Below are 24,610 nucleotides of genomic sequence, written 5' to 3' on the forward strand. Positions count from 1 at the left end.
ACGATTGTTGTGAGAATATTTTATGAGCTTTCTTCAAATACTAGTGTCCTTCGATGAACACACTTCATACACCTATTAGGGAGTTATCCATCACACTTTGGGACCTTTATTGACTTGGTGGTTTTCCAGTTAATGGCTCATTCTTTGATGAAGTTGTTCCTTCTGCGTAGGAACTTTTCACTTCTGATAAGGAAGAAAAACCGCTTCTCCCTGAGAAGTTGCAGGCATCTCTTTTTCGCTTACTACCATCTTTGGACAAATGACCAAGGAGTGTGGATGAAAGGCTGGATCCATTTCTGATTCAAAGGAGAGACTAGATATAAAGCTCCTCCAGATAGGGCGAATAGAAGAAAGGCCACATCTAGGTCAAAACTGACATACAATCCTTCTGGAAGCGCAGAGTCTCATCACCTTGCTGATACAAAGGATTTTAAAATTCATTTTGACACATTAAATATCATAGGGTCATTGAGAAAAGAAAGCTACATTGCGGCATTCATAGCATGTTGCATTTGCAAGTTTCTTTTACCAGAAAGTTGATCACATTCGGCCAAGTGTCTTCAAAGTTGCGTGCTTGATGGCCACAGGAAAGATATTTTGTCTTATAGTTCCCGTCCTTGTGAGCATATATTGTGAGTTGAAGGAGATCGTCTACGCTCCTAAAATTGGAGAATACGGTGTTGCTTTTCCAATCCATTACGTCTATACTTGGGTTGGCCAATACTTGACATATACTGTGAAAATAACTAAGTGAGTAGTCACTACGTTCATATGATAAGATTTAGTGGTGAGAAAATGATAACATTCTATGGTAAATCAAAGGCAGAGAAAGCTTTCAAAGAAGTAAATCCCTTGACGCTCTCCAAATTATACTGGAATAGAATGAAGAAAAAGTGTCAATTGACGATGAATCCTTATCATCAAAGCTTATGAGCTACTTTATTAGTCAACGATCTTGCTACTATACTCTACGTAAGGATAATGCCTTCATTATTAAAAGATATAATCCTTATAAAATTAGTAGACAATTTGTCTTCTGTCAGGACATTCCAAACAACTCGAAGGAGATTACTCATACCTAAACCTTTGGTGAAACTATTCAACTATGGGATTCCTCAATTCACATGCAGACACGATCTAGGATGACAATTCCAATGCATAGGAAGCATCCATTGATCACAAAAAAATACGATACCTAGTGGTCAACACGGTCAAATAGCGTTCCTTCAATTTCTTTTAAATTCACAATCAAGATTCCTCAACAATCACCAAAGAAGGGCAAGACTACCTTTGCTAATGAATCAACGCATCACAGTGGAGTTATAGAGATTGAGATGGATCCTACTACATCTTCTTTGCAGAAGGGCAAAGTTACTAACACTGGCTTAAAAAATGTTATCATGAGATGCAAGTCTTCTAAGGATTCTCAATGGACCGTTAAAGAGTCGAAACAAGCGACTCCTATACAGAAAATGCCATCAACAATTTCAAAATCTTTGACAGTGACTTTTACATGAGAAGATGTCAAAACTGAATTATTGGATTATCAAGATCCTGCCAAAACTATTGAAAAGGAAGGAACTGAAGTCAAGTGTACCAGATCTATTCAAGAAGGAGTCCATTCATTAGCAAGTGGTAGAAGCACCAAAGGCCGTCATTCGAATCGCTCAAAGAAGAGAACAAAGTCTTCTGATGTGGAGGAGATTTCATTTTCATTATCATTGGCTAAAATGTTGCCACTTAAGATAATTAAACTTATATCATCTCTTATCATCTTTCTTTTCTTGATTTTCATGACTTCTTTAATTTTTAGCCCTCTTTTCTTGAATTTTGCCAAGTAGAAGTTGGCAATAATTCACCGATTGAAGCTGAAACTGATGGTGCGGTTTCAAATAAAAAAGATCATGAAGTCATCATCAACAGTCCAAGACAATTTACCATCAGTGGGTATACCCATCGATGTATAAGAAGGAGTTGATCAGTTCACATGAGATCCGAAAAAAACCTAAGGTAGCATTGGTATTAGAATTTCATGGACAAAAATTGATTCAAACACATCAAATAAAATATTTGTAAAAATTGATTCAAATATACCAGTGGATGAATTTTCGCGGGCAGATTCTTGACACTCCTATAGAACAAATTTCTTCATTGAAAGAGTGTGCGGAAGAAATTATTAGTGAGATCATGTAGGCAGATCCTACAAATGGACTTCCTTTAAAGGAATTATTGGCAGAATTATTTGTGAAAGCCGCAGCATATGATTCTTCAATGTGTTCATCAAAGGAAAAGATGATTAAAGAAAATATGCAAAACTTCTTTCCAAAACGACCACTCAACTTAAGGAAGTTGAAAGAGAGGAAGAAGAACTGACCACTAGCATCCAATGCCTTAAAAAAAGTTGCAATCTAATAAAGATAGAAAGGTAATTCTTCAAAAGGAACTTGCTGATTTGAAAGAACAGAGCACGAAAATCAGTTCAACCATTGATGAAAAGCATAAAGGCTTCAAGAAGATCCAAACCAAAGTAGTTCAAGTGCCTGATGACATCTCTTCTCTTGAAAATGCCAACATGCTAACTGATACTGTAGTGAAATAATTAGAAGATATAAAGTGTTTCCTTAAAATATAGAAAGTAGTTGTGGTAGATCATAAGTTTGACATTTAAATGTCTTTTCTCATGTTCTACTTTTTTTTTTTTGCTGAAAATCCCTTCACCTTTTCCTTATGTAATGAAACTTTTCTTTAAGTAATAGAACACCCCATTTTTTATCTTGCGATTTTTTTGCTATAAGGAACTTTGAATTTAATACTTTAATATTAAAGAAAATGTTTATAAGGAAAAAAGATTTGATTTGAAGGGTGTAAATAAACTTAGAGGTTGCCTCCTGAACTGCCTACATATTCCAAAGGAAATCAAGTCATATATAGTTCTTACCATTCACAATTTAATCTCATGCAGGTCAGGAGTATCTATTTGTTTATCATCTTAAATTTGGTGGAGTGTTTCAATAGTCTAGTTACATACTACACTATTAGTGGTTGCCCTTCATAGTTTTAGTTTATGTGGGCTAGGAACAACATGCAATTTTAACTCATGTGTTATGGAACTTTCAAATTATGCATAGTACTTCTTTAGGTATTTGCCATTGATGAGGCCAACCTTTAATCCATTTTCAACAACAAATTTATATGAGCCATTTGTATATATTTTTTGAACAATATATGGACCATTCCATTTAGGGGTACATTTCTTTTGTCTACCATGAATAAGAATGATTGGTTTCTGAATAGCAAGTTCTAAGTCTCCAATTTGAAAAGAATGGGATCGGACGAGCTTATCGAATGCTTTTAAAAGGTGAGTTTGATAGCACTCAATTCGTTGTTGAACTTCTAATCTCTTTTTATTAAGTGCTTCTAACTCCTCAAGGGAAAGACGAACATTATCTTTTTCATTGAGCCTTTCTTGAATTGCAATTCTTAGTGAAGGCATTTGACGCTTAAGTAGAAGAACAATTTCAACACCGTAGACAAGTACATATGGGATTGCTTGCGTAAGAGTTCGAAAAGTAGTTCTATACGCCCAAAGAGTTTTTTCAATTCGAAGATGCCAATTTTTTTTTGACTTATCCATAATCTTCTTTAATAGATTACACAAGGTCTTATTGAATGTTTCGACGAGTCCATTTGCAGTAGCGTAGTACATAGAAGAATTATATTATTGAAATTAAATTTTTTGCAAAACTTAGTTATTACAGGTATTGCAAAAAAACTTATATTATCAGTGATGATGTAACGTGGCACTCCATATTGGTAAATGACTGCTTCAACCCACTTTGAGAAATAATCTGTTGCCACCAAAATAAAAATATGTCCACAAAAGATTTTTGAAACTGTCTAACTATATCCAATCCCCAAGTGTCAAATGGCCAAGAAGCCATAGTTAGCTGCAATAATTCAAGGGATTGATGGATGAAATTGTCATGAAATTGACAAACTTGACATCTTCTAACAAAGTCAATACAGTCTTTCACCATCGTTGGCTAGTAGTATTACATTCTCTTAATGCGAATGTGTAACTTAGAGTCAAATTGATGAGCACCACATATTTTAGAGTGAACTTCCTCCATTGGTTGCACAGTTTCATCTTCTCTAAGACATCGTAGAAATACTCCATCAAATGATTTTTGATAAAATATCTCCTTGTAGTAGATAAAACGTGGCACTCAGTGGTGTATATCAACTCTTTTCTTGGGATATTTCAATAATTTTTCATAATTAAGGTCAGCAATGATGGGATGACGCCAATCCTCCTTTTCAATCTCATGAATAGAAATATGATAGGCATTCTCTTCCTTATCATTATCTTCTTCACCAAATATCGGAGATATGATCTAATTTTGACATATTGAGATTTGATTTCGATGAGAAGATAGATTGAGTATGGAAGCCAACCTTGCCAAAGAGTCGGGTTGTTAGTTAAATTTTCACGAGACATGTTCTATGGTGATATTGCCTAAATATCTCATGAGTTATTTTGCATAATTATAAAATGTGATCAATTCAGATTTCTTAACATTATAAATATCAAAAAGTTGATTTACCATCAATTTGGAATCACTGTAAACCCTAAGATGTAACTGTTTCATATCTACAGCCATCTCAAGACCAAAAATTAATCGTTGATATTCGAATATTAACGTGTCAAAATGAAAAAGTACCGCAACATATCTGTTTGAGAAGTATAAAAGACGATTCCCGCACTAGTCCTATCACAAGGAGCAGCCTCATCGAATACATCGATTACGGAGATTCAACCGTAAACACTTCTTTATCAGGGAGTTCATCAGTCAACTCTCATTCGGCAAGCATAGAATGATCAGTTAGAAAGTTCACCAATACTTGTCATTTGACAGCCTTTGCAGGTACATAGATAATTTTAAATTGTTGAAATTGACGGTACCATCTTGAAAGATAATCAAACAGCACAAATCTTGTCGTAACATATTTAATGGGATTGGTCCTGGATATGAGTCGAATAGTATGTGTTTGAAAATAATGCTTTAATTTTTGAATGGCAAACATAAGTATCAAGCATAACTTCTCAATAAGTAAATAATTCAACTCATTTGATGTCATAATCTGACTTAATTACCACAATGCATTCTCCTTACCTTTATCATTTTCTTGAATAAATAGAATCCTAACTGATTGTTCTTGAGCGAAAATGTAGAGACTCAATGGCTTTCCAGGAACTCACGCAGCTAACACAGAAGAATTTATGAGATAAGTCTTAATACTTGTAATAGCATTTCTATACGCTTTATCCCACTTGAGAGGTGTCCCGCCCCATTTTTTAAAATGAAAAATAAACGTGTTTATAAAAAAGGAATTTTTGATTTATTTTGAGTGAAAAGGCATTTTTAATTAGAAAGTGAATAAGGAAATGAATTTTGATCAATTTTAGAGTGAAAATGAGTTTTGATAAATAGAGAAAATAAATAAAAAAAATGGACCTAAATATGGGGTTTGAAGGTGCGACGATTTTTGGCCCAAAATATAGTTTAAATAATAAAAAAATAGGAGTCGCCACTTGGTATGGAGTTAAGGTGTACCAAATCACCTAAAATGAATTTTTAAATAAAAAGTAGAGAAACCCTTTTTAAACGACTTCAAGTCTTTGAAAATCAGAGAAAAAGGATCGGGAGTCACGGTTGAAAAAAGGGAAGGCAAGAATAAAATCCAAGGCACCCTTTTAATCTAACCAAAGCTAGTTGCATGATTTAGTAAAAAATTTTCATAATTTAACCTAAAAATTTATCACATTTGGATGTCACATATGAATGCAAACTTAGATCTAATGGTTATCGAAAGGGTCAATATGTCTCTGCAAAGCTCGATTGGCATTAATTGCAATGTCCAAAAGTGACTTTTTGAAGAGGTCACGAATATACAAAAATATGAGACCTAAGAAAAAGAAAAGAAAATAATAATATACAAAAATACATGACTTAAAGGAATGCATCATGACGGGTGCGGAGAACTAAGATTCGTGACTAAATTTTTCCCTTTTTATAGAGGAAATACGAGCGTGCTAAGGCTATAAAAGCCACACTCTTCCATATTCCATATTCAAGGGGTATTTTTCCTATCTAATCAAGCAAATGTACTAACCTATCTCTAATTTTTCTTATATGAAATGTAAGTCTAATGTCATGTCCCACACATAGGGTTATATAGAGGAAAATATGGGATAAGGGATATATATATAGGAGGAATATGGGATAAGGGATATGTATACAAGGGAAATGTCATGCGAAAATGATAAAAAACCCTAATGAAAAATATGCATGAGAGTGTAGTGATTGTCACACAGACATGGTCTAACGTACGAATGGTTCCTAAGGATCTACCATTGGACTAGCCCATGTCTCTATTTTCTCACTAGCATTGGACTAGTGAGAAATCGGAAAAGGAACCACAACTAGCGTTGGACTAGTGTGGAATCGGGAAAGGGGTCACAATTAGCGTTGGACTAGTGTGGTGACGTCACACATTGATTATAACTAAATTAGTCATATAAAACATAATAAAGCAAGTAAATACATAAGATCACATAAACACATAACACATAAGCATGATATCTAGATGTAAGACCCTAAGAAAGCAGTAAACACATAGCATGCAAAACACACAAGGCAAATAAAGCAAATAAAACCCTAACTATTACATTTGGTGGCCCTAACTACAATCTAAATGGGGTAAAGAATGAAATAAAATAATAGCCTAACTATTACAATTTTGGCATTTAACTGCCTTCCAAATAATTACAAACTAAAATAAAATAAATATACAAAATTGAAACAATTAAAGTGACTAAATAAATAAATGAAAATAAAATAAAACATTCAAAAATCATACAATTACACACATAAAATCACATAGGAGCACATAGGATTAAGTAAAATCAAAATAAAGGAGTAGAGTGTACCTTCCTTGAATTGGTGACCTAATGAAATGAAATTTTTCCTTATTTACCCTCCAAAACAAAGAAAAAGGTCAAAACATCACTTTAATTAACAAATAATCATAAAGATGGAAATAAACACGAAATTGAATCAATCAAATCATGCAATAAAAATAAACAACCCATATTTAATAAATTAAAACAAACAAGGACCCAATTGCAAGAATTAAAGAAATTTGAGGGGTCCAATCATTATTATTACAAATATTAAGGGTCTCAATTAAAATAAAATAAAGTTTAAGGATTTAAGACGAAGCTTACCAAAACTAAATGCTAAAGTTCACAAAATAAATCAAAATCCTCTCATTAAACCCCAAAACAAAAATATTACCCAAAGATTTAATTGTTTTACTAAAAATCCAGATAAAAACAATAAATCTAGAAAAGGTTATTAAACCTTCAAATTCGTCCTAAAACTCACTAAAAATCTATCCAAAAATCACGTTAAGACATATTAAAGAAAAATAGCATGTTAAACGGACAAAATTGATTAAGTTATTCAATTAATTGAGCCATAGTATCATTACTTAGAAAATTAGGGGTCAAAGTGCAATTTTTTAAAAATCCCATGCAAAACTTCGGACAAGCTTATGCTTTTGCAGTTCCATTTCCCACCCACCATTCTTCCTGCAACTTTCATTCATCCGAAGGAAAAGTCTGAAGTAACGATCGTTATGGTAACGAAACTGTTTTTACCTGATATAGCAGGTAAAAACACTTTTAGCAACCATTTGATTACCTGTTGTACTGGTCATCTAAATAAAATAGTACCTAAAATTTTGGTTAGTAAGTTTTACATAAAAAATAGTAAGTTAACTCAATAAATTAGTAACTTTTATGTCTCAAAAAGTAAATTTGAATAAATATGGAACTTACTTTTTTTTTGAAGTAACTTACTACTCTATATCTGAAACTTACTTTTTGGAGAGTAAGTTTAGTTCAAGTAATAGTAAGTTTTTATAGATTAATAGTAAATATTGTTGATAGAATAGTAAATTTGGTTAATCATCAAAACTTACTAGTTTGTGGCATAAATTTACTATTTTACTTAAAGAAACTTATATGAAACAAGTATTAGGAAGGTTATTTGAAATAATGCTAAGATTTTTTTATTAATAATTGAAGTTTAGTATTATAGTTAGTAATTACTCGCAATGTAAATATATGATACACAATTGTATGTATCATTTATAAATGTTATATGTTTGAAGCATTTTAAATATGCTATGAAAACTTTTTTTTTTTGCATATAACCTTATAAAATATGTAAGAATAATTTGTCATATTTTAAATTTTTAATTATGGGAAAATAAACAACTAAGTTCCCAAAATATTTCACTTTTATTGTTTAAAAAATCTCAACTTGTTGGTTAAATTCAAAATAATTCTAGTGTCAAAAATATTTTTTCTCAAATTAACTTTCATGATTAGATGTGAGATACAAATATGGTAAAATATCCCTCATACATATGTCATGGATATTTTAGACTTTTAGTAAAAAAAAATTTTGTTGTTAAAATAACATATATCATAGTGTACTAATTATTTTAGGACCATTTTATATGTGAACTAAATTTAATATAAATTATACAATAGATTATATATGCATGTGATTTTCATTTATAATTATTGGATCCTATTCTTATGAACAATCTCCCAAGGGAAAAAATCCAGATCATACTGATTTTCTTATATTAATTGTTATACTAATTTTGTCATTTTTATTATTATATTATTTTTCATTTTGTTTAGGCTTTTACGCTTATTATTTCTTGTGTCTCAGATTTAAATTTATTAAAACTTTATCATCTTATTATATTCATAGGTGTTAAATTATAAAAATTTTGATATATAAACAAGTAATATTCTATATATAACTAGGAAGATTTGTTGTTATTGTTATTCAAACTTTCAAACTTTTCAAAAATTAAAAATGATTAAAAGCTTATAATACAACAAAATTTTATTACATATTTTACCAGATTATGTGAAAAGTCAAACTATTTTTCATAGTAATTTAAAATATATAAGTAAATTTTTTAAATTATACCTATAATCATGTATTATACAGGTATATTATGCGTACTTACTACCTAAGGTACTAAGAATTAATCATTAATAAAACATCTTATCGTTATTTCAAATAAATTTCCTAATACTAGTTTGAAATATGTTTTAAAATAAAATAGTACATGTGTCCCATAAATCAGTAAGTTTTGATTATTAATCAATTTACCATGTTATTAGTAAGAATTACTATTTATGTATAAAAACTTACTATTACCTGAATTAAACTTACTCGCTAAAAAGTAAGTTTGGGATATAAAGTAGTAATTTATTTATTTAAAAAGTAAGATTAATATTTATTCCAACTTACCTTTTGAAGTATAAAAGTTACTAATTTGTTACTGTTAACTTATTATTTTAGATAGAAAACTTACTTTCTTATTTTTAAGTGTTATCCTATTTAGGTGGATAGGCCTATCAAATAATCAAATGGCCGCTAAAAGTAAATAAAAAATAAATAAAAAATGGTCATATAAGTGTTATCCTATTTATGTCTTAAAAAGTAAATTGAAATAAAAATGAAAGTTACTTTTTAAAAAAAATAAATTAGTACTCTGTATTCGAAACTTACTTTTTGGAGAGTAAGTTTAGTTCAAGTAATAGTAAGTTTTTATAGATTAATAGTAAATCTTGTTGACAGAATAGTAAATTTGGTTAATCATCAAAAGTTACTAGTTTGTGGCATAAATTTACTATTTTACTTAAAGAAACTTATATGAAACAAGTATTAGGAAGTTTATTTAAAATAATGCTAAGATTTTTTTATTAATGATTGAAACTTAATATTATAGTTAGTAATTGTTGGTAACGTAAATGTATAATATATGATTGTATGTATCATTCATAAATGTTATGTGTTTTAAGCATTTTAATAAATGTATGTATCATTTATAAATGTTATATGTTCTAATAAATTTATTTTCTAGGTCACAAGTATAAAAGTTAAATTTGTACTAATGTAGCATAATCTTTGAAAACTATAGTAAATTTACCCATATATTAAGTTTCGTGAGTTTCAAACATATTATGTATCATTTACAATATGGATTTATATGCACATTTTTTTATCAAACTTACTTTTAATTGGCAAATAGTATGTAAATTATTATAAAATGTCATTTTATAATAATCATAATTTTTTATAGGTGAATGGTATATAAACTGCTAAAATTGCCAATTTATAAATGATCAAATCTTACTACTTTATGGCATATATTAGTTTGATCAACTAAAAAAATTATCGTCATTAAGTGTACGTTGGTTGTTGATTTGAAATTTGCACCCTTGTCACTATTTCGTTATTACTACCACAAGTATTTCTAATCAAAGTAAAACAAAGTCAAATATCTTTTTCTTTTGTATGTAGTATTTATATTTATTAAAAAATTAATGAACCATGATTACATTTCATAATTTCTAATGAAATTAGTAACATTTCCTAAATAAATTGGAATAATTTGTAAAATATGTTATTTTTTTTACCAATATAATTAGGGGTGGCAATCGGGTCCAAATCAGATTGGCGGGTCGGATTGAGACCCAGGTATAATAGAAAACTCGCATACCCAAACCTAACCTGCCAACCCGAAACGGGTCAGGATATCTGATCCGAATATGAAAATTTCAGGTTGTCGGGTTGACGGGACGATCCGAATGACCCAAAACTTAATTTTAATTTATTAATTCACCACTGTAATTTCTAATTCGCACAAGACTAATTACATAATCAAGTAATAAAAATTTAAATAAATAATCCCAAACCAAATCTAAAATAAATTAAAAACACCGTAAAAGTGTTTTATTCCAAACGAAATATAAAATAAATTAAAGCAGTATAAAAGTAAAAGATACTATAATACATTATTTGTCCAAATATAATAATTTCAACTTCAAATAAGTTAAATAAATTCATTTAGGATTAAGTGATTAATGCATTTGGAAAAAAAGAATAACTTAGTTTAGTTAGATAAAATAATTTTTAATTCATAAACAGGGTATCGGGTCGTATCGGATCACCCACGGTTTGACCCGAATTCGACCCGTTGTCTTTTCGGGTTCGTTGGATTCGACTCGATTCTGATCCGGACCCGCGAAACCTCAATCCGAATCCATTAATTTCGTGTTAGGTTCATATCGTGTTTTTAGGTCGTATCGGAAATTACCACCCCTAAATATAATCAAAAGAAATTTGCACTATTAAAAAGCAAGTGGAAGAAAGGATGATTGCATAAGTATAAATGTGAGCAACTATATACATATCACACCATAAGTCTAGGTTTGATTTGTTCAAAACATAGGTAATTTATTCGTTAGTAGATATAAAATGCATATTATTTTTCTACAAATGGAAAATACAATTTCATATATACTAACCCATTAACAAAATATATAGTTTGAACACGATCAATTGAACTCATATTTTGTTTGTTTAGCTATCATTTATTTTGTTACTTAGGTTGAATAATTAAATTTGAATGTTCTATTGATATGGGAACTTCAATTATTCTTAATGAACTTCAATTAAGTGTCAATGACAACAATTGCTAAAATATAGGTTTCTAAAAATTTTTTGAAAAATGACAAAAAAAATTACACTTTTTTGTGAACATATCAAATTGTTAATTCAATTCAAATTAATTTTATAATAAAAAATATTATTCCTCAAACTAGTTGCTTAATCCGTATCTATGCCCGTACTAGTGTCGAATGGATAACTAAAATAGGAAATTGCAATAAAAAAATAATTTTTACAGGAAAGGTGCAAATAAGTAGAACTTTTGCTAATTTTAACCCAAAATTAGAAAAAAAAAGGATAGGCTTTCTTGTAGTTTTGAATTCAAAAGTGTTGTAGTTGTGATAGAATTCTTTATTAAAATTTGAAACGGTTAAGAATTCAAGAGATAAGAAACAAGGTGACTTTTATTAGCCATTAGTTCTAGTTAGAATAGGAAAGGTCGATGCACTAGTAATGCTTGAATTTCTTTATGCCAAAGAATTCATAGTACCTAAAGCTGGTAACTTTTTTCCAGATTCATTGAAGGTATTTATGAGACCCCACCATTATTGTTTCCTCAGTTACGATAAATGGACAAAAAAAGTCGAACTAGTTCCCACCAACTAATCCAAAATTCCAATACCCCGCTGCTCTCTCCTTGTTTATTAATCAAGCACAAAAATTAGGTTCAAGCTATATTTTTTTCCCCTCACCCTATAACGAAGACAATAAATTGAATAGGAGCTAGCTAGCCAATTAACCACTTTCAGTCTCTGTTTGGTCCGTCATCCTAGCTGCTGCCTCATCCGATGTGCTGTTTGACCCTTGCCTCTAGGATGTTGAAAGTACATCAGACGAAAGTCTCCTCCTCCACCACCACCACTACTACTTGCTTGGGATAAGAATTTGTGAATTATGGATGAGCGGCAAATAAATGATGTAAGTAAATTATGGTGTGAGATTTTATGCTTGTAGGATCTTTTGTATATTTTATTCCCTCTCATAGGCATGTTCTATTATAGGTATTTTTTTATATTCACCATATTTTGTGAATATTTATTGCTAGATTTGCTAAAAGTTATTTCCGTTCTATTTCTTTTGGAAGCAAGGTGAAGCAAACAAACTCCTTTAAAGATAGAAATTTTTTTTTTGTAATGGAACACTGAGGTTAGAATTGTAGCATAATTGATGTCATTCATGGTAATGCACTCCATAATTGCAATAGGAGGTTAATATTGATTGGCTTAGAATATAATATGGTAACGCACCCCATAAAGAGTTTAATAATTGTTGTCGTATCCGCATGTTTCCTTAATTTGCTGATAATATTATTGTGATTACTTTTCCTTGAATGACTATTCAATTGTAGTATGGAATGTTTTGACAATGGTAATCTGATAATATTAATTTATGGATGAAATGTAAACGGAAAGGCAAAAAGACTTAGCACTACTTATAACAAATATATAATCAGCAGCACTTCTCGTGGCCAAGTACCCATAGTTATGGTACTACATGATTAAGTAGATTTTATTTCTGGGTTTTGGGGGAAGTTGGTAAAAATATCGCCATGGACTTTAATAACTGCAGTTTCCACGATAAATTTAAGTTACCTTGCTTAAGTTTTGCTAATAATGATATGGACACAATCTATGTTAAGTTTTGTTAATAGCATGGATTTTAAACGATATATGGACACTTGAAAATGATACAATTCATAAAAACAAAAAAGGAAATCCCATGTTCCAAGATGAAGTACTATATATAATATCAGCTGTGCATCTTTGTTTGCGTTTACTCCTGTGTTGACTCGGTGACTCAGTGCACCGACCCTGGTCTATTATCTAGTCAATGTTAAAATGATTAACCAACTTCTATGTCTGCTCCTTTATACTTTACGCACCCTGCCAGTTTCTTTTGTTTTGAAATAGTCATGAGAAATCCTCTTTTACTACGGAACACACCCATCACTCACATATGTGGAAAAATCCTGTGTTGAATGTGAATACAAGATCGCCCTAACTTTTTCACTTTTCTCATCATTTTTATGTGCGTGTACAACCAAAAAAGTGCCTAAATAGTATAAGTGTTTCAATAATATTTTCTTACATAAAATTATGTATAAGTGCCTCAATAGTATCATCGAACTTTTTATTTCTCGTAGCGTCTATTGTTTAATATGGAACTATGTTGATAATTATTATTGTTTTTTATGTAGGCTAAAGTTCTCCGAGTTAAGTGGAACTCACTATCCGCTACAAAGAAATCAATGTACAAAGAGCGTCATCGAAAAACTAAAGTTGAATACATCGCAAACAATAGAGATGACAATGCCAAGGTAATGTAAAGATATGAATTATAAAATTACTTATTATTCTAGAAATTTGTAATACAATCTGCTAAAATATGTTATTAATCTTTCTTTGAAATATGTGGCATTGGTGATGGAATTTAGAGATATCACTTATTACTATGTTTCCATAATATCTGATGTTAGAGATTAATCATAGTTGTGCTATGTATTTTTAGTTAACTATTCCAACCAGAACATCACTCTGAGGTGTATCCAAACCATATGCTTGGTTTCAAACTCCAAAACTCATTTCAAAAGCTGCAGAGTTTCGAAAGTTCCTGCTTTATGGAGACAAGCAAAGCACATAAACGCACAGGCACTTGGTTAACAGAGCAAAAAATGAATCGCAGCACTTCATGTCATGCTTATTTCTTAGAATTTCACCTCCTTACATTGAAATGCAATGCTGGATTTAAAGTTTCCATGCAACATGTTCTTCCACCTAAGACCTTAAACATTGGAATTCCAGCCTAATTATAATGAACCTCATTTGCAGCAACTAGATTAATCTGGAAGAAGCAACGGCCTGCAAAGAATCAGAGCATATCATCATAAGGAAAATCAATCATTTGATGCTTACATTGGCTTATGTCGCTATTGCTTGTCCAGGTTCATGCATACAGTTTGAATGTTTAACCACTAACAAAAATAGCAACCTGAGATTTAATATCATTTACCGACCTTTAATAATTGATACTTACGCACCAAAATTAAGCTGGCAGGAGACTAGATATAGATATCTAAGCATGACAAGATTACATGGAGTAGAACTGAATTTAGAGCACAAAGACTTCGGGTTCAAAAAACTGAACCAATCAAAAGGCTAGTAACTTAATTTGAGAATATGATCACCAGTGTCAAGAGCTCTGATATCACAATAAAAGCATTAATTGTTGAATTGAAATTTCTAAATTACAAACCCAAGAGCACTTGGATGCTAACAATATCTGAGGTGACTAAATGATGGAAACTATGAAAGTATCAGAATTTGATCAAGTGATTTATTTCATTTTAGGTTTTTCTCTGCATCTTGATATCGTTTCCGTGCAATACATCAAAATGCCTTTTCAGCATAAACAGCAAGTGCTCATAATTGTGTTATTTAGTAAGTAAGCATAACAGTTTTGAAAAGAAAATAACATACTTCAACAATTATAAGCAGAACTCCCATCAACAATGTTGATTTGAGCTTACCTCTGACATGATTGACTTTCCTATCATATGTTTTCTAATGGTGATGTGGTAATGAAAAATCTGATATGTTATAAACCATAAAGATCTTCAAGTACACAGGATTACTGGATCTTAAACCTTTTGTAAAAGGTTTAACTTCTCGAAACTGCCACAAACATCTTATATGCATTCGCAAATTTAACTTAAACGCCTAGTCTCAAGTCCTTTCCTAGATGTTTCATATGGCTATTAAGCATATTTTACCGGTAGACAATCAAAATTACAACCATTTCCTAGATGTTTCGGTGGACATTTTCAGCCCCAAAATTGCAATAAAATCTTCAAATTCTCAGCCCTGATTTCGCAAGAAAATCTTGACAAACAAAACAAATGAACTATAAATAAATTACAGCAATATAATCAAACGATTTCAAGAAGACATGATGGTCTAACCTCGTCACTGCTATTTTTCATATGCTCTTTGGTTGGCTACCACCGTCGCTAACCCTTTTATTGTGTCTGCATATGGCCGATCGATGAGAAAGGATAGAGGGAAAGTGTGAACTAAAGATGAAAATATTGAAGTGAGAAAATTTATTCAATTGTAACCAAGAGAAAGTGTGGACCAAAGTGGAAACCTTTGCCTGGGAATTCAATCGTATCATTGGAACTGAGAACTAAGTAAGAAGAAAGCAGATGACTTTAAAGAGATGATACCCGAAAGTGTTTCAGGAACCCAAAACCGTTTTTAGAATTTGGTAACTTTTTTACTTAAATATGAACATTTTTTACTTTTAGTATTAGTAAGTTTAATTTAAACATAAGTAAATTTTGTCAAATAATAAGTAAATTAAATTACTCAAAGTGTAAATTTCTATTTCTGACTAAAACTTATCTTTTAGGCATATACTTACTAGTTTTAATTAAAAACTTACTAAAGTTAATATTAATTACTTTAATATAATATTTAAAAAGGTCGCTAAAAAATTTGATCTGTCATTAAAGGTAATAGAAACCTATAATAGCAGGTTTCCCTAATATCGTTACCATAACTATAGGCACTGTAGCATTGTCAAGATCAAATGCTAAACTTCACAAAATGATGAATGGAAACTGATTTATTAGGATTAAATGACAAAATTAGCTAAAATATTAATCAAATGAAAATCAAAACTATAAATTATTCAAAATTATTAAACCTTCCCTATTTCATCCTAAAATTCACGAAAAATCTGTCCAAAAAACATATTAAAGCATGCCAACAACAATTCAGATTTTGAAGGGACAAAATTGATTGTATTTTCCTAATTGTTATGGGCCTTAGTAACATTAAGCCAAAATTCGAGGGTTAAACATGCAATTTCTGAAATTTGTTGCATGCATGTTACGAAGCTTTCTTATGCTTCTGCAATTTCTTATCCGCAAGGTTCTGCAACTTTCCATACCGCAACTTTCTTTCCATTTCAGCATGCAGACATGTTCACCAACTACCAGGATCTTAACTCTCAATTATCAACTAAATCAAAAGCTACATTTTGTTGCAGGATTAAAGCAAAAATCTGAGCTGACCGTCAAGGACAAAGGGAACTAATCAGCAAAAGAAAAAAAATGCAGCAGGAGCTTTCTCTGCAAAATCACATTTACAAGCTTTCCGTAGCTCTCGGCTATTCATCACCTAAATCTATCGCACAACAATGAACGAAAAGGGAACTACAACATGCCATTTTGATAAGAAAAACAATTCCATCCCTCTAGCATCAAGAACAGGAGCTAAACTACCCAACCTGATAAACAAAGTTTCTGAAACAAGAACATGCAGGAGCAAAGAATCTGGCTTGACTGAGATAGAAAGAGGGAGGCCTCAACAACTCGAGCGGATAAAACACAAAAGAAAGACCAAGGCAACATCAAAACCTTAGGTTTCCTTTTAAAATTCTGGTTTAAGACTTTTTGCGAGAAAATTATTTCAATCAGTACCAACCTACCCCATTACCGATCACTGGATTGAGAGCAAGAGGAAAGGAAAGAGGATATACAAACGGATACTTATGCATATTTTAATAGAAAATAAGTACAGAATTCATTCATCAAAAATGTTAACGGATACTTATGCATATTTTAATAGAAAATAATTGCGGTAATTTTTATACATATCGAAAATTAATAGAAATAAGAAACAATCAAAGTCTGCTTTATGACTTCTAATTTTTAAAATTTAAGCACCAGCCAACCAGAGACAATATGATGACTAACAATTAATGTGTTTCATTTTTCAAGTGGGAATAAAAAATGAAAGATAAAAAAATATCCAGAGAAAAAGGACAAAACCGTTTTCCAGGAAATGGGTAGTCATTGTCTGCAAGTCATTTCTACTGATTTTCATTTCTTAGTATTGAATTGCACCGGCCAAACCCACCCTTGAGGGGGCCTTAACTTCCACGTTTTGCAAAACAGCCACAACAATAAAGGACAAAAAAAATAAAAACAAAGAAAACATCAAGGACCTCTGTTTTGTCGGTTGGAGGAAGAATCAGGACGCAGCAAAATCACAACCTTAGATTCAAGAACTTAAAGCTTAAAAAATATATATATATATTGGAACACCAGAAATTAAAAAGGCAAAAAAAGCAGAATCAAGAGCAAAAAAGGAAGATAGGAAAACATCCCTTTATGCAAAATTGAAGGAGGTATATTAATATCTTATCCCTCTCTGCAAAATTTCAAGTTATATTATAAGAAACTGATGAAGCTGCACTCATCCCATCACCACAAACAAGACTGGAAAGAGAGTATTAGCGCTTCTCATCTAAATATGTACATCTGATTAACCCCAACAACAAAAAAAAAGAAAAGCTAGAAAAACCCATAAGACAAAAGGGGGGGGGAACAGAAGAAGACGAAGAAGAAGAGGTCTCTAATATGATTATTTAGTTTCCAACAGAAATAGGTCTATTTTCAGCCAATCCCAAGGGTGATCTTGAGCGCTGTTGTCGACTGACGAGGGTGATTTCTTTAAGAGCTGGTCTCATCTCTGGCTGCTGAAGAGCACAGAGTAGCAATCATAACACACAGATTTCTCTTTGACATTTCACCAAACATCTTATATGCATTCACAAATTAATCACATTTAACTTAAACGCCTAGTCTCATATGGCTATTAAGCATATTTTACCCGTAGACAATCAAAACTACAACCATTTCCTAGATGTTTCAGTGGACATTTTCAGCCCCAAAATTGCAATAAAATCTTCAAATTCTCAGCCTTGATTTTGCAAGAAAATCTTGACAAACAAAACAAATGAACTATAAATAAATTACAGCAATATAATCAAACGATTTCAAGAGGACATGATGGTCTAACCTCGTCACTGCTATTTTTCATACGCTCTTTGGTTGGCTACCACCGTCGCTAACCCTTTTATTGTGTCTGCATATGGAAGCACCCAAAAACAACCGATCGATGAGAAAGGATAGAGGGAAAGTGGGAATTGAAGATGAAAATTTGAAGTGAGAAAATTTATTCAATTGTAACCAAGAGAAAGTGTGGACCAAAGTGGAAACCTTTGCCTGGGAATTCAATCGTATGTTGGAACTGAGAACTAAGTAATAAGAAGGCAGATGACTTTAAAGAGATGATATCCGAAAGTGTTTCAGAAACCCAAAACTGTTTTCAGAAACTGGTAACTTTTTTACTTAAATATGAACATTTTTTCCTTGTAGTATTAGTAAGTTTAATTCAAAAATAAGTAATTTTCATCAAATAATAAGTAAATTAAATTACTCAAAGTGTAAATTTCTATTTCTGACTAAAACTTATCTTTCAGGCATAAACTTACTAGTTTTAATTAAAAACTTACTAAATTTAATATTAATTATTTTAATATAATATTTAAAAAGTTGCTAAAAAATTAGATCTGTCACTGAAGGTAATAGAATCCTATAATAGCAGGTTTTCCTAATATCGTTACCATAACTATAGGCACTGTAGCATTGTCCTCATCCGAAACATATTCACGCGAAGCAATTCAAACAAGCCTTAACTGATTCGACAACTAAACCCGAATGCATGAACTTGGGATGAGGGAGAAAGGAAAGATAGCATGCAACAAGGCTCTCGGACATAAAATACAGCAAAGTGAAATCAACATTTGCAGCAACTTTGAACCCACTGATCTTCAAAAAAAAGAAAACAACCTAAGACCCGAGCTTCACGCATGAAAGAGAGCTAATGGCTTCTGTCCCTAAGTTCCCAACAAGAAAGATTCTAAACACAGCTTTGATAACAAACATGTTCATGGCATCCCAGTCAAGCAGCAAACAAAACAAGGACGTCAAACCAGCCACAACTTCAGCAACCAAAGAAAGAAAAGATTATCTGCCCGTACTGCTGCAACAAGCCGAGAGCTTCAAGCTTGTTGCAGCAGATTTTATGCACAAATCTCAGCCAAACGCAATCTAAACCCAGGCAACAAGATCATCAAACATTCTTCATACTTTGCAACATAAAACCTTTGGATTTAAGCATAAAAAAAATCAGAATAAAAACATGCAAAGCTGGAAACTTTCTGCGACTTCACAAACTGAAAGAAAACTTCTGCAACCTCCTCATGGGTTATTTATTAGTCAGTAAACCCTACCAATAATCGCCAAGATTTGGCCCAAAAGAAGACTATGAAACACCATCCACTACACAACACTTCAGCATCTAAACACAAACATTCTAACCGAACCATTAATCAATCTTGCGCAGGAAACAAAACCGAAAAGGAAAGCATAAACATAAAACTATCATGGGTTAAGGGATGGAACGACTCTGGTTGACACCTTTTACCCCTTTTTGCAGCAAAGAAAACACTACACAATGCAAGAATCATGGATCAAAACCTTTCTTCTTCCCCCCACCCCCAACCAGATCCACAAACAGAACGTACAAGGAGGGAGGAAAACAGAAACAGCTATGAACAGACAAGGTGGAAAGCATCACCTTTTAGCCTTTTAAAAGGCAAAACAAGGTATGAGATGATTGGAAGAACAAGTCTTTGCAAGGACATTTTGTGGGAAATTAGCTCAACTCCTGCGCTGCCATGTTCCTCCACGGACTGACGATGTCGTGTGTTTTCTTTTGATCTCACTGATTCTCCTAGGTTTTTCCCCCCTCTTGTTCTTCACTCAGTCTTCCCTTTTCTCCCTCTCTTTTCTTTCCTTTCTTGTTTTTCTCCACCGCCCACCCGAAGCTCTTCCCTTTCCTTTTTCGGAGCTGCCTCTTGCTCTCCCCCTCTCTCTATCTTTTACTCTCGGTAGCCTTTTCTTTTTCTTCCCTAGCCGCCAACTCCTTTTTTCTCCTCCTAACCCTCTCGTTTTGCGGCCTTTTATAGGCACCAGATACCCCCAAAACCTAGCATCAATGGTAGTTGTTTGCTGCATTTTTCTGGCCAAAATTTGAGCCCTTAGATGGCTCTTGATTCTGGAAAGATCTTGATGATTCATGCTGATGAAGTATCCTCTTGTACTAAAGTGCTGGAAAAATGCCAAAGAAAGATGAGTAAAAATTGGACAAATGGCCGCTGCAATTTTTGAGCTTGCTCCTGGCTTCCGTACGAATGAAGAAGAAAATGGCACGCGTGGAATAGTTTTTTTTTTTTTACACAAAACTGATTTTCATTTTTTCTGTTTTCCTTTCTTTCTTTCTTTCTAATTCTTATCTTCCTAATTTTCTTTTTTTTTTCTAAAATGATTTTCCTCAAGAAAAACAAAATAAACAAAATTTATGAATAAAAATGAAGAAAATAAAATAAAATGATGAAATTTTGGTATCTACAACTTGACCCTCTTTGTCCGGATTTTGAAGAAACTTGAGACAAAAACGTAGACACCAAATTACTTACCTGTCTAATTCTGTCGTGAGTTAAAACATGCAAACATATGAAGGTCAGTGGGATAAAAACCGATCCTATCGAGGTTGGTGGGATAAGACTCAAGACCAACGATAAAATGGTCAGTGGGATACAACCCAAGCCTACCGAGATTCGAAATCCAACACGATAAAACGGTCAGTGCGATACAACCCAAGCCTACCGACATTCCAAATCCAACACAATAAAACAGTCAGTGAGATACAACCCAAGCCTGTCGAGGTTCGAAATCCAACACGATAAAACGGTCAGTGAGATACAACCCAAACCTGCCGAAATTGGTGGGATACAACCCAAACCCAACAAGTGATTTGTCAAGAAGAGGGACAGAAGGGTGCGCGGCAGATTCTGAGACTTCACCAACAAGAAATTAAATTTGATTTTGTCAAGAAGGGGGATAGAAGGATGCGCGGCGGACGCTGAGACTTGGTGAATTTGATTTTGTCAAGAAGGAGGATAGTAGGGTGCGCGGCGGACGCTGAAACTTCACCAACAAGAAATTAAATTTGATTCATCAAGAAGAGGGGTAGTAGGGTGCGCGGCGGATGCTGAGACTTCACTAACAAAAAAATTAAATTTGATTTGGCAAGAAAGAAGCATTAGTGCATGAAGAAGTTTTTGAATACTCACCTGGGAAATTTTTTCAGAAAATTTTGCCACAGTTTCAACCAATTATTGTGCAACCGATCATTCGCTTTGCATTATGACATTGTTGCTTCTCCTTAAGACTTTGATTCACACCTCTTCCTCTGTCTGAACCATGAATATTCAATTCTTGGGCGGCATTCCACAATTATATAAAAATTTGCCCCAATTTTGTTATTTGAAACAAGTATGGACCTGTAAAAGAAAGAACAAATAATGCCACCACCATTCGATCAATTCCTCCTTTAAGAAATGTGTAAATATGAGTATTTTGATGTTTTCCCCTTGACACTGCAAAACTTAACTTTGCTCTGTGAACTGTATCGAGTTTCGTTGACTTCCAGCGCTAATGAAGTAAGACATTTGGTATCCAGGACTTTCAATAAATCAGAGGGATTGCCATTTGATAAACCCAAAAAGATAAATGAGACCATGAAACACAAGAAAAATATTTTATTTACACAAACAAATGATGAAAATTTTAGTAACAATCACTTATTTTTATTTGAAAGAAAATTAATTTTAGAGAAATGAACCTGTAAACTTAACAATTTATGTTGGATAAACCAAAACACTTTGATCTCGAACAAATTGCCATACTTGACCCTTTGGATATCGTCCTTCCGGAGTTCAATATTGGCGACCGAACCACAACGTGAATACAAACTTTAATGAACTAAGTCTCCAGCCATTCCATTCCAAGATCATCTTTCCTCATAAAACCCTACCTTTGCGCCCTTTCAAGTTTTTACTAAGACTACCCCCACCTTTTTTTTTCTTTTTCATTTATTTTCATTTTTCATTTTTCATTTTTCTTTCTTTCTTTTTCTTTCCAAATGTGCCCTTTCGGGTTTTCACAAATGAACCAATCCTGCGAATAGCCTTTGATGGCATCAGTGTGACAAACCTTCCCTTGCAAAATTGGTGAAAGTGTATTGACATCGTTTGTCATTTGATTAGAAAATCTCCGGAAAGAGGTGATGCAAAGAACGGAAGCCAGGACTTTCAGTTTTTGTAATGGGGTCTGGTGGGGTGCTTAGAAAAAGTTAAGACTTGAAGGCGGATTTCCAAAAGAAGTTTAAATGATCTGAGATCGCATTGACAACCCTATTTTAGGGTTAAATCAAAACTTGACTGTGACGATCCCACCTCTCCTTAGGGCATACCCTAAGATTTAGCGAACCGCCTACCCAGATCTCGCCAGGACTCACTCACTCATGTCAAGAAAATAGGGTGCAACCTCAATAATAAAGGAAATAACAGTTCCCAAGTTTAGAACGTACAAATACATTCATTTCTATTTCAAACATCCATACAATCCCAAATTTATCAAAAGATTTAAATTCTCAATACATTCAACCCTAATCGAGCGACTAGCGCCAGTACAATTGCAAACGTTCAAAAACTAGACTATGCTAGTCTGTACCAGTCTCACGCCTTCGTTCGTATCCCCTGTAAGAAAAAAAAAACTAAAGGAATGAGTTAAAAGCCCAGTGAGGTTCTCAAACAAGAAATCAGGTATAGAAATCAAGGAAATGTTACAATTAGCAATTTACATATTTTGCACAGTAATGTCCAGTCATTCAAGAAATAAATACTCAATCATTGGAAGGATATGTGCTCACTTGGAGCCATTCATTCAAGTCGTTCATTTATTCATTCGCCAATCATTTTCCTTATTCCTCCGACATTAGAAAAACATTGCAAGTGAAAACTCCTCCAGTTCTTGACATTCATACATTGATTTCATTTCTTGCCACTAGCCAATTCACTGGCCAGTTCTCCACCAACCTTCGTGGTCATATTCGAGTATTTCAAAACAATGTCTCAGGATCACCAGCCACCCGACCGAGTCCGCTTCTGGCTCGAGTCAACTGGCAACGAAGGGCAAGGGCCCAATTCAGCCAAAAGGCTTACATTCATGCACAAGTAGCATTCAATCATTGAAAATCAACTTTAGCTTGGGTCGAGTGCGATAAAGTACACACTCGCCCATCGAAAATCCATTTAGCAATCCTTAGAAAGCATTTAACATTCAAGCAAACATTCACAAATAGCCACATAGTCACTTATTGTACAAACACACAATGGAACACTCACCCGTTTAAGCCAAAATAATGTCAAAAGTTTTCTTCCGAATTATGCCCTTGATCACCGACAAACCCTAAGAATAACCAATCCCAAATTGAAGTGAGCAAATGTTATTTAAGATCCAACTAACCCTAAAATCAAACCTTACATCTTACTAACATTCATAAGAGCAAGTAATATAAATTTGGGCAGCATGCCCTTGTATTTCACTATTTTTCAGCCATTTATGGCTTCATTATTTTTCTCAATTCAGCCCCAAAATCTCACACAAATAATCTTACCACAATAGCCTTTCAATAGGCTCAATGTCATTCAATTACAAAACAATGCTAGCAAATTGACCGGAAATAATGTTTAAGACAAATAACAAAATAACAAGTTTGACATCTCTTAGCGTTTCGGTCATAACTGAAGCTATACTTATCAGATTGGGGTAAAATTTGTACCATTTCAAAGCTAAGACAAAGGGTTACAACTTTCATGAAGACAACTCAACCCAATTCACAGTTGATCCAGGTCGAATTTGCAGATTACCGAACCAGAATTTCATTGTCAGTCTAGTTATCAGTACTGGATTTAAATGGCAGTAACTCAAACTACAGAATTCCGATTGAGGCATTTTTAGATGCGTTGGAAAGCTGAAACGTAGGGCTAAAATTTTTGTGTTTTGGCCAAATGTTGATTTGATACGGATCAAAGTGAAAAATGAAGCAAAAAATGTGAAATCTCAAAACTGCCCGCGGAAAAGAACATTTGGCAGTTAGGGGTATTTTAGTCATTGTATATGTTACAGTACTCCGATTGAGTTAAAATTTTACAAGAAACTATATAACACCATTTCCTACAAC

Source organism: Coffea eugenioides, chromosome 3 (genome assembly GCF_003713205.1).
Source record: "Coffea eugenioides isolate CCC68of chromosome 3, Ceug_1.0, whole genome shotgun sequence".
In the NCBI taxonomy this organism is placed as follows: domain Eukaryota; kingdom Viridiplantae; phylum Streptophyta; class Magnoliopsida; order Gentianales; family Rubiaceae; genus Coffea; species Coffea eugenioides.